Source organism: Balaenoptera musculus, chromosome X (genome assembly GCF_009873245.2).
Source record: "Balaenoptera musculus isolate JJ_BM4_2016_0621 chromosome X, mBalMus1.pri.v3, whole genome shotgun sequence".
NCBI lineage: Eukaryota > Metazoa > Chordata > Mammalia > Artiodactyla > Balaenopteridae > Balaenoptera > Balaenoptera musculus.
Genome location: NC_045806.1, coordinates 95628283 through 95639488, shown reverse-complemented (window position 1 = coordinate 95639488; position 11206 = coordinate 95628283).

Genomic DNA, 11206 nt, shown 5'->3' with positions numbered 1-11206 from the left:
CTATTTGTGGTTAGCATAGTATTGATAGTTTTCTATAAACTATATCTAGCTTTCCATATCTGTCTCTAACTTTATGAAGTCAAAATCATTCTTCTGAAAACATGAACTTAATCTTAGTTGCTCCTTCACATATTTTCTTATTTAAGTGAACCTTGGGCCAAAGATGGAACTCAATTTTTTCTCAGAGAACCATTCAGAAAATATAATGCTGCTAAATTTCTGCAACAAAAAATGGAGTTATCAGCTCTCTGAAGTCACACTTTAAAGCTTATAAAATGTACAACTTTTGTTCATCTCCTCTACTCCCACCACCCTACCACCAACAGAATCTCAATAGAGTGATTACAAATGTAAATTTTGCCAGTTGCTAACTCCCTTAGAGATTAATCTCCATCTGTAAAACTTGTTAAATGAATCTGTGAATTTAGCTGATTCCAAACATCCACTCTGGGGAAATAATAAACTGTGCACACATTTCTAGAATGTAAGTATTCATTCAGTAAACATTTATTGAGGGTTTATAGTGTGCTAGACACTGATCTAAGCAACAAGGATACATAGGCAAAAGGCACATTGCCTGCCCTAAAGGAACACACTGTTTGGTGTGAGGGAGACAGGGAAATGAACAGTTAAAATACAATGTAATTAGCTCTAAACTCAAACCATTCACCATGGAGGAATCCTTCTACTCCAATCTTGGGAATGAGGGTAACATTGTATAGTTTTTAAGAACTCTTTATTCAAATACATCTGGGTTCAAATCTCAGCTCTATCACTTATCTAACATTGTGTCTTTAGACAAATTTTCCATCACTCTAAGTCTCAGTTTCCTTATCTGTGAAATGGGGGTAATAACAATTCCCATTTTACTACTGCTTACTCTTAACGTTAGACAAAAACACAGTAAGTGCTCAAATAATGTTAGCCATTAATACCGTATTATTAAACTGGGAGAGGCTTTCCAGAGGAGGTGGCACTAACTGAGGGCAGCAAGATTTATCAACCTCATCACTTTTGGTATTTTAGGCCGAATAATTCCTTGTGGGGGGCTGATTTATGCTTTGAAGAATGTTTAGTAGCATCCCTGGCTTCTCTCTACCCACTAAACGCCAATAACAACACCTCCTCCAAGTTGCAATAGCAAAACTGTTTCCAGACATTGACAAACATGTCCTGGGGGCAAATAGCACCTCTGTTTGATAACCACAGAGGTAGTTTCATTATCATAGTATTCTATTACAAAAACAACACTGACACTACTTACAAGAATGGATTTTAAGGAGGGCAAAACTGGAAGAAGAAAGGTCAGTTATTAAGAAATGTTCGGATTTCCCTTTTTTTTCCTCATCTCTTTCATCAGCAACTTCTGTCAGCTCCAACTCTAAAATATATCTGAAATCTATTTCTCACCATTCTAGTAGCTATCATCCTAGTCATCTTTCACCTGAACACCTGCATTAGCTTCCTATCTGATCTCCCCACGTCTATACTTGCTCCTCTATACTAGTCTATTTCCCACACAGAAGCAAAAATATAAATCAGATCACAATAATTCCTTGATTTATATTTCCATTAAACCTAGACTAGAAATACAAACACAGTAGCATAGCCCAAAATGGCCTACGTGATCTTATTCCGGCCTCTAATTTCATCTCCTATCACTTTTCTCTATTAAGCTTCTGTCATGGTGACCCTTTTGCTCTATGTGAAATCATTAAGCTCATTCCTCTTTCAGGGTTATACTTGCTCTTTGAAAACATCTGGAGACGTAAACAGAAATAGTCACTGGCTTTTCTATTAATTACAGACCTTGGACAAGTCAGTTAAACTTTTCTGAGTCTTAGATTTCCCCCTCTGTAAAATGAAGGGTTTAGACTTCCTGACCTAACTCTAAGGTTCTTCACACATCTGCCATTATATGACTTTGGTTCTGTTGTCTCTAAACCAGAGGCCATTATAAGACAGAGGGCTTGATCTTGTTTTGCTTCAGTTGTGAGACACACTGGGAGAGCATCAAACCAATAGTGAAGAGGAAGGAGCAGGAAACAGACTATAAGGCTTTGTGAGGAAATAGAGGTTGGGGTGAGAAGTATGTTAAAGGTACAACAGAAAAGGGGCAAAGCAATCTTGGGTGTAAACTATGTTAGTGATACCTAGGGGTTGACATAGTGGTTGTGGTATGGCAGTAGTGATTTCAAAGTAGTGGTGATGTTTAGAATCAGATGGGTTTCCTTACCATGGTTCTGAGTTTAGAATATGGTACTAGCCTTAAACTGGAAACAGAGAATAGATATACTCCATAAAAGGAAGGGGTCAGCCAAAGAGACAATGATTCACAATAGGACTCTAATCCAAACGGAGGAATTGCAGATCAAATTAGAAAACCAAGGTAATATCCAAGATATATACAGATTTCACAAACTTGCTCAGTGGGCAGGTAGAGGCTGAGGTTTCCTTAGACAAGCTCTACCAGATTTTAAGCTGAAACACCAATTCCATTCCCCACTTGTTAAGGACATGAAACTCCCATGATACACCCCGTCTTAGTGAGGAAAGGCTCATCGTTGTATTTAAGAATCTCTGTATTTTCCAGTCTCTCTTTCCAATTTTATTGGTTCCTACTTCCTAATGTGAACTCCTTGCTGCATTCAGGCAGATGTATTCACTGGACATTGAGTGCTTCCACCGCTGCCTGCATAATTACTCATATAATTATTTAAGCTCTCCATCATCTTTACCATCTATCTGAAGTCTACTCATTCTTCAAGGCCCAACTCAATGCCATCTACATCCTTTATTACTCACCATCTGAGGTCATTCCATATCTACACGCTTATAGTAATTATTACGTTTACCAAATTATTATTTAAAAGAGGATTTCACCTTGAAATTATTATTTGTACCTGGTTCATCTTTGCTTCTTAGCACCTTACTGTGTGCTGTGAATAGAGATGATACCAAGTGATTGATGAATTAGTGCAAATCTTTATTCTCAATGATATATAAATTTTGTGGCAGATCCTGTGCATCCTCTTTTTCTTTTTTTTTTCAATTTTTGAATTTTATTTATTTTTTTTACACAGCAGTTTCTTATTAGTCATCCATTTTATACACATCAGTGTATACATGTCAATTCCAACCTCCCAATTCATCACACCACCACCCCACCCCCTGCCAATTTCCCCCCTTGGTGTCCATATGTTTGTTCTCTACATCTGTGTCTCAATTTCTGCCCTGCAAACCAGTTCATCTGTACCATATTTCTAGGTTCCACATATATGCGTTAATGTACGATATTTTTTGCTCTTTCTGACATACTTCACTCTGTATGACAGTCTCTAGATCCATCCATGTCTCTACAAATGACCCAATTTCATTCTTTTTTATGGCTGAGTAATATTCCATTGTATATGTGTACCACATCTTCCTTATCCTTTCGTCTGTCGATGGGCATTTAGGTTGCTTCCATGACCTGGCTATTGTAAATAGTGCTGCAATGAACATTGGGGTGCATGTGTCTTTTTGAATTATGGTTTTCTCAGCAAATATGCCCAGTAGTGGTATTGCTGGGTCATATGGTAATTCTATTTTTAGTTTTTTAAGGAAACTCCATACTGTTCTCCATAGTGGCTGTATCAATTTACATTCTCACCAACAGTGCAAGAGGGTTCCCTTTTCTCCACACCCTCTCCAGCATTTGTTGTTTGTAGATTTTCCGATGATGCCCATTCTAACTGGTGTGAGGTGATACCTCATTGTAGTTTTGATTTGCATTTCTCTAATAATTAGTGATGTTGAGCAGCTTTTCATGGGCTTCTTGGCCATCTGTATGTCTCCTTTGGAGAAATGTCTATTTAGGTCTTCTGCCCATTTTGGATTGGGGTGTTTGTTTCTTTAATATTGAACTGCATGAGCTGTTTATATATTTTGAAGATTAATCCTTTGTCCGTTGATTCGTTTGCAAATATTTTCTCCCATTCTGAGGGTTGTCTTTTTGTCTTGTTTATGTTTTCCTTTGCTGTGCAAAAGCTTTGAAGTTTCATTAGATCCCATTTGTTTACTTTTGTTTTTATTTCCATTACTCTAGGAGGTGGATCAAAAAAGATCTTGCTGTGATTTATGTCAAAGAGTGTTCTTCCTATGTTTTCCTCTAAGAGTTTGATAGTGTTTGGCCTTACATTTAGGTCTCTAATCCATTTTGAGTTTATTTTTGTGTATGGTGTTAGGGAGTGTTCTAATTTCATTCTTTTACATGTAGCTATCCAGTTTTCCCAGCACCACTTATTGAAGACACTGTCTTTTCTACATTGTATATCCTTGCCTCCTTTGTCATAGATTAGTTGACCATAGGTGCGTGAGTTTATCTCTGGGCTTTCTATCTTGTTCCACTGATCTATATTTCTGTTTTTGTGCCACTACTATATTGTCTTGATTACTGTAGCTTTGTAGGATAGTCTGGTGTCAGGGAGCCTGATTCCTCCAGCTCCGTTTTTTCCCCTCAAGACTGCTTTGGCTATTTGGGGTCTTTTGTGTCTCCATGGAAATCTTAAGATTTTTTGTTCTAGTTCCATAAAAAATGCTACTGGTAATTTGATAGGGATTGCACTGAATCTGTAGACTGCTTTGGGTAGTATAGTCATTTTCACAATACTGATTCTTCCAATCCAAGGACATGATATATCTATCCATCTGTTGGTACCATCTTTAATTTCTTTCATCAGTGTCTTATAGTTTTCAGCATACAGGTCTTTTGTCTCCCTCGGTAGGTTTATTCGTAGGTATTTTATTCTTTTTGGTGCAATGGTAACAGGGAGTGTTTCCTTAATTTCTCTTTTAGATTTTTCATCATTAGTGTTTAGGAATGCAAGAGATTTCTGTGCATTAATTTTGTATCCTGCAACTTTACCAAATTCATTGATTAGCTCTACTAGTTTTCTGGTGGCATCTTTAGGATTCTCTATGTATAGTATCATGTCATCTGCAAACAGTGACAGTTTTATTTCTTCTTTTCCAAGTTGTATTCCTTTTATTTATTTTTCTTCTCTGATTGCCATGGCCAGGACTTCCAAAACTATGCTGAATAATAGTGGTGAGAGTGGACATCCTTGTCTCGTTCCTGATCTTAGAGGAAATGCTGTCAGTTTTTCACCATTGAGAATGATGTTTGCTGTGGGTTTGTCGTATATGGCCTTTATTATGTTGAGGTAGGATCCCTCTATGCCCACTTTCTGGAGAGTTTTTATCATAAGTGGGTGTCGAATTTTTTCAAAAGCTTTTTCTGAATCTATTGAGATGATCATATGGATTTTATTTTTCAATTTGTTAATATGGTGTATCACATTGATTGATTTGCATATATTGAAGAATCCTTGCATCCCTGGGATAAATCCCACTTGATCATGGTGTATGATCCTTTTAATGTGTTGTCAGATTCTGTTTGCTAGTATTTTGTTGAGGATTTTTGCATCTATATTCACCAGTGATATTGGTCTGTAATTTTCTTTTTTTGTAGTATCTTTGTCTGGTTTTGGTATCAGGGTGATGATGACCTCATAGAATGAGTTTGGGAGTGTTCCTTCCTCTGCAATTTTTTGGAAGAGTTTGAGAAGGATGGGTGTTAGCTCTTCTCTAAATGTTTGATAGAATGCAACTGTGAAGCCAACTGGTCCTGGAGTTTTGTTTGTTGGAAGATTTTTAATCACAGTTTCAATTTCATTACTTGTGATTGCTCGGTTCATATTTTCTATTTCTTCCTGGTTCAGTCTTGGAAGGTTGTACCCTTCTAAGAATTTGTCCATTTGTTCCAGGTTGTCCATTTTATTGGCATGGAGTTGCTTGTAGTAGTCCCTTAGGATGCTTTGTATTTCTACAGTGTCTGTTGTAAGTTCTCCTTTTTCATCTCTAACTTTATTAATTTGAGTCCTCTCCCTCTTTTTCTTGATGAGTCTGGCTAATGGTTTATCAATTTTGTTTATCTTCTCAAAGAACCAGCTTTTAATTTTATTGATCCTGGCTATTGTTTTCTTTGTTTCTATTTCATTTATTTCTGCTCTGATCTTTATGATTTCTTTCCTTCTGCTAACTTTGGGTTTTGTTTGTTTGTCTTTCTCTAGTTACTTTAGGTGTAAGGTTAGATTGTTTCTTTGAGATTTTTCTTGTTTCTTGAGGTAGGCTTGTATAACTATAAACTTCCCTCTTAAGACTGCTTTTGCCACATCCCATAGGTTTTGGATCCTCGTGTTTTCATTGTCATTTGTCTCTAGGTATTTTTTGATTTCCTCTTTGATTTCTTCAGGGATCTCTTGGTTATTTAGTAACGTATTGTTTAGCCTCCATGTGTTTGTGTTTTTTACATTTTTTTCCCTGTAACTGATTTCTAATCTCATAGCATTGTGGTCAGAAAAGATGCTTGATATGATTTCAATTTTTTTAAATTTACTGAGGCTTGATTTGTGACCCAAGATGTGTACTATCCTGGAGAATGTTCTGTGTGCACTTGAGAAGAAAGTGTAATCTGCTGTTTTTGGATGGAATGTCCTATAAATATCAGTTAAATCTATCTGTTCTATTTTGTTATTTAAAGCTTGTGTTTCCTTAGTAATTTTCTGTTTGGATGATCTGTCGATTGGTGTAAGTGAGATGCTAAAGTCCCCCACTATTATTGTGTTACTGTCAATTTCCTCTTTTATAGCTGTTACAGTTGCCTTCTGTATTGAGGTGCTCATATGTTGGGTGCATATATATTTATAATTGTTATACCTTCTTCTTGGATTGAGCCCTTGATCATTATGTAGTGTTCTTCCTTGTCTCTTGTAACATTCTTTATTTTATACTGTATTTTATCTGATATGAGTATTGCTACTCCAGCATTTTTTGATTTCCATTTGCATGGAATATCTTTTTCCATCCCCTCACTTTCAGTTTTTATGTGTCCCTAGGTCTGAAGTGGGTCTCTTCTAGGTAGCATATATATGGGTCTTGTTTTTGTTTCCATTCAGCAAGCCTGTGTCTTTTGGTTGGAGCATTTAATCCATTTATGTTTAAGGTAATTATTGATATGTATGTTCCTATTACCATTTTCTTAATTCTTTTGGGTTTGTTTTTGTAGGTCCTTTTCTTCTCTTGCATTTCCCACTTAGAGAAGTTCTTTTAGCATTTGTTGTAGAGCTGGATTGGTGGTGCTGAATTCTCTTAGCTTTTGCTTGTCTGTAAAGCTTTTGGTTTCTTCATTGAATCTGAATGAGATCCTTGCCTGGTAGAGTAATCTTGGTTGTAGGTTCTTCCCTTTCATCACTTTAACATGCCACTCCCTTCTGGCTTGTAGAGTTTCTGCTGAGAAATCAGCTGTTAACCTTATGGTAGTTCCCTTGTATGTTGTCATTTTTCCCTTGCTGCTTTCAATAATTTTTCTTTGTCTTTAATTTTTGCCAATTTGATTACTATGTGTCTCGTTGTGTTTCTCCTTGGGTTTTTCCTGTATGGGACTCTCTGGGCTTCCTGGACTTGGGTGACTATTTCCTTTCCTTTGTCAGAGAAGTTTTTGACTATAATCTCTTCAAATATTTTCTCGGGTCCTTTCTCTCTCTCTTCTCCTTCTGGGACCCCTATTATGAGAATGTTGTTACGTTTAATGTTGTCCCTTAGGCTGTCTCCATTTCTTTTCATTCTTTTTTCTTTATTCTGTTCCGCAGCCGTGAATTCCATCATTCTGTCTTCCAGGTCACTTATCCGTTCTTCTGCCTCAGTTATTCTGCTATTGATTCCTTCTAGTGTAGTTTTCATTTCAGTTATTGTGTTGTTCATCTCTGTTTCTTTGTTCTTTAATTCTTCTAGGTCTTTGTTAAACATTTCTTGCATCTTCTCGATCTTTGCCTCCATTCTCTTTCTGAGGTCCTGGATCATCTTCACTATCATTATTCTGAATTCTTTTTCTGGAAGGTTGCCTATCTCCACTTCATTTGGTTGTTTTTCTGGTGTTTTATCTTGTTCCTTCATCTGGTACATAGCCCTCTGCCTTTTCATCTTGTCTATATTTCTGTGAATGTGATTTTTGTTCCACAGGCTGCAGGATTGTAGTTCTTCTTGCTTCTGCTGTCTGCCCTCTGGTGGATGAGGCTATCCAAGAGGCTTGTGCAAGTTTCCTGATGGGAGGGACTGGTGGTGGGTAGAGCTGGCTGTTGCTCTGATGGGCAGAGCTCAGTAAAACTTTAATCCACTTGTCTGCTGATGGGTGGGGCTGGGTCCCCTCCCTGTTGGTTGTTTGGCCTGAGGCAACCCAACACTGGAGCCTACCCAGGCTCTTTGGTGGGGCTAATGGTGGACTCTGTGGGGGCTCACGCCAAGGAGTACTTCCCAGAACTTCTGCTCCCAGTGGTCTTGTCCTCATGGTGAGACACAGCCACCCCCCGCCTCTGTAGGAGACCCTCCAACACTAGCAAGTTGGTCTGGTTCTGTCTCTATGGGGTCATTGATCCTTCCCCTGGGTCCTGATGCGCACAGTACTGTGTGTGTGCCTCCAACAGTGGAATCTTTGTTTCCCCCAGTCCTGTCAAAGTCCTGCAATCAAATCCCACTAGCGTTCAAAGTCTGATTCTCTATTAATTCCTCCTCCCATTGCCGGACCTCCAGGTTCGGAAGCCTGATGTGGGGCTCAGAACCTTCACTCCAGTGGGTGGACTTCTGTGGTATAATTGTTCTCCAGTTTGTGAATCACCCACCCAGCAATTATGGGATTTGATTTTATTGTGATTGGGCCCCTCCTACTGTATCACTGTGGCTTCTCCTTTGTCTTTGGATGTGGGGTATCTTTTTTGGTGAGTTCCAGTGTCTTCCTGTCGATGATTGTTCAGCAGTTAGTTGTGATTCCAGTGTTCTCACAAGAGGGAGTGAGAGCACGTCCTTCTACTCCGCCATCGTGAACCAATCTCTTTTTTTGTTGTTGTTATTGGTTTTACAAAACTTCTGGCATTAGTTTGCTTATCTTTCTCTGTCTAGCTTCTGTGATTCTCTCTTTTTCTTGAACTTTCAAAGTTTGTCAACTTGGAAGGCCCTCTAATGAATCATCCAGGAGAGTAGTAGAAGGGAGAACACAGCACTTTACTAAACTATATATACGTATTTTAATACTTTGCCAGAAAATATGCCCTAGAAAGGAACCAGAGTGCCTTACAATGTGAATAAAAGGTAAAAGAAGAGTAGAGAACAAGGATTTGAGGTAATAAATCATGAGGGTTAAATAATGAATGAATTTCATACAGACTAGAATTACTAAATCCCCATCCTCTTAGAGGATGCTTTTTCAGTAGGTTAAAGGGAGAATACACATTTGAAGAATGACCTGAGCAGAACCAATATCTTTAGAGTTCCTTTCACCACCACCAAAATCCGTTTTGAACTTTTGGATATTTATGTGTAGCTGATATTTTAACTTTGGCATAAGGCTGATGAGTCCATATTTAAAAGGGTAATATGGCAAATGAATCGGGCTATGGTGTATGAATCTAAAACATGACAAATGCCACCACATTCCAGAAAATAACCCTTCTATCATTTGTGTAGTTATTCTTCCAAAATGCTATCCAAAGTGGTAAAAGACAGACCTCAAATGGGAGATGGAATGGATCCCCAAGGAGAATGTAATCAATAACTCCAAGAGATATCTGCTCCATTTAAAAACTTATCTCTGATAGGGCTTTATTTCAAGATGATTGGAATTCTATTTAGCTATAATGTTAAATGGAGTGTGAACAAATTTCAAATTCTGAAACTGCCTCCACCATCAAAGAAAGTCAAAACTGGAAGTCAGTCAGCACATGCTGAGTGGTCAATTCTTATAACTTTAGGACTATATTGATTCAGTATGAAATATTATTGCTGCTAAGTCATATGAAATATCAGAATACTTTTAGACTCATAATGCTAGAATTGTATTTTGGTGAATACCTTCAAAAAGCAAAACCATTGACTTTTTCAACTGACTCTTGGTGAAGGAAAAAACACTAAAAATAAAGCAAATCCTTATCAGATACCTCTAATATATTAGGCAATCAGAACAAACTCCAAGTGGTTTAGAGTTTAGGGCAGGATTTAGCATCTCTAGAGCAGAGTTAGATAAATGGCTCAGGTAGGTTTGAGGAACAATTCACAAACTAAATGATACCAATGGGAACATATAAAGATTATTGCACTGGTGGGTTTCCTTTCAATAAGAAAGTTTTAAAAAATTATATTAGCATTCATACTTTTATCATGGTTCATAGTAAATGAAAATTCTTATAGGTTGATAATAGATAACAATATGTCCAGATATCAACAGAAATTGTTAGATGACTGTTTGGCAAATGGCACCATTCGCGACTTTACTACTGCTTAAGATCTGACCCTTGTCAAACTAGCAGAGTCAGAGTCACATGAAAAGTATGTTTATAAAGCAGACTGTCAATTAATTTATAATAGTAGACAGTCCTTTTCAATTGCTGTAATACTTGTGCCTCTACTAGGGTACCCCTTCCTGGAATTTCAGAAACCCCAGGAAATTAAATGAATAATTATAGGGTTACTTGGTGAACATGGAATCACAACCAAGGGAAGTGCATATAATGGAGGACTATTTTACATAGGCCACAACAAAGCCCAGTATATCATCCCTGCTCCAATACAGAATGAATTTCTCTATTGACTAGAAACTATGTTCTGCAAATTTAATCTCTGGACAATGCTAACTTAGTGACTCTTTAGGCTCCTCTGTTGACCAGCCCTCCTAGGTCAACATATCCAAAGGTGCATGCATTCTCCCTTTTTGTGAAGAAAAAAACAAAAAAACTCTGTAATAATGAGGAATTAGAAAGAAGGAAAATAACATTAAAACCATGACCAAAGAAGAAAATGATAAACAGATGTAAAACTAATGATAACAGCAATTGAACCACATTACCAAAATGAGAAAGCACTGATTGATGCAGAGAAATGAAGCATCCTTCTTAAAACTTTTAAGGACTCCCCTGAAGGCTTTGCACAATTGCCAAGCATTTCATAATGGCCATGCAATATTATAATTTTTATGTACTCTAAGAACTTATTAGTACAATACTGAATTAAAATACTCAGTAACTCTAGTACTATGCTAATTTGTCCAGATATCCTAAATCTTACTATTGATTTCTAAAAAAGCATACTTTTATATATAAAAATAAAGCTTATGAAACTG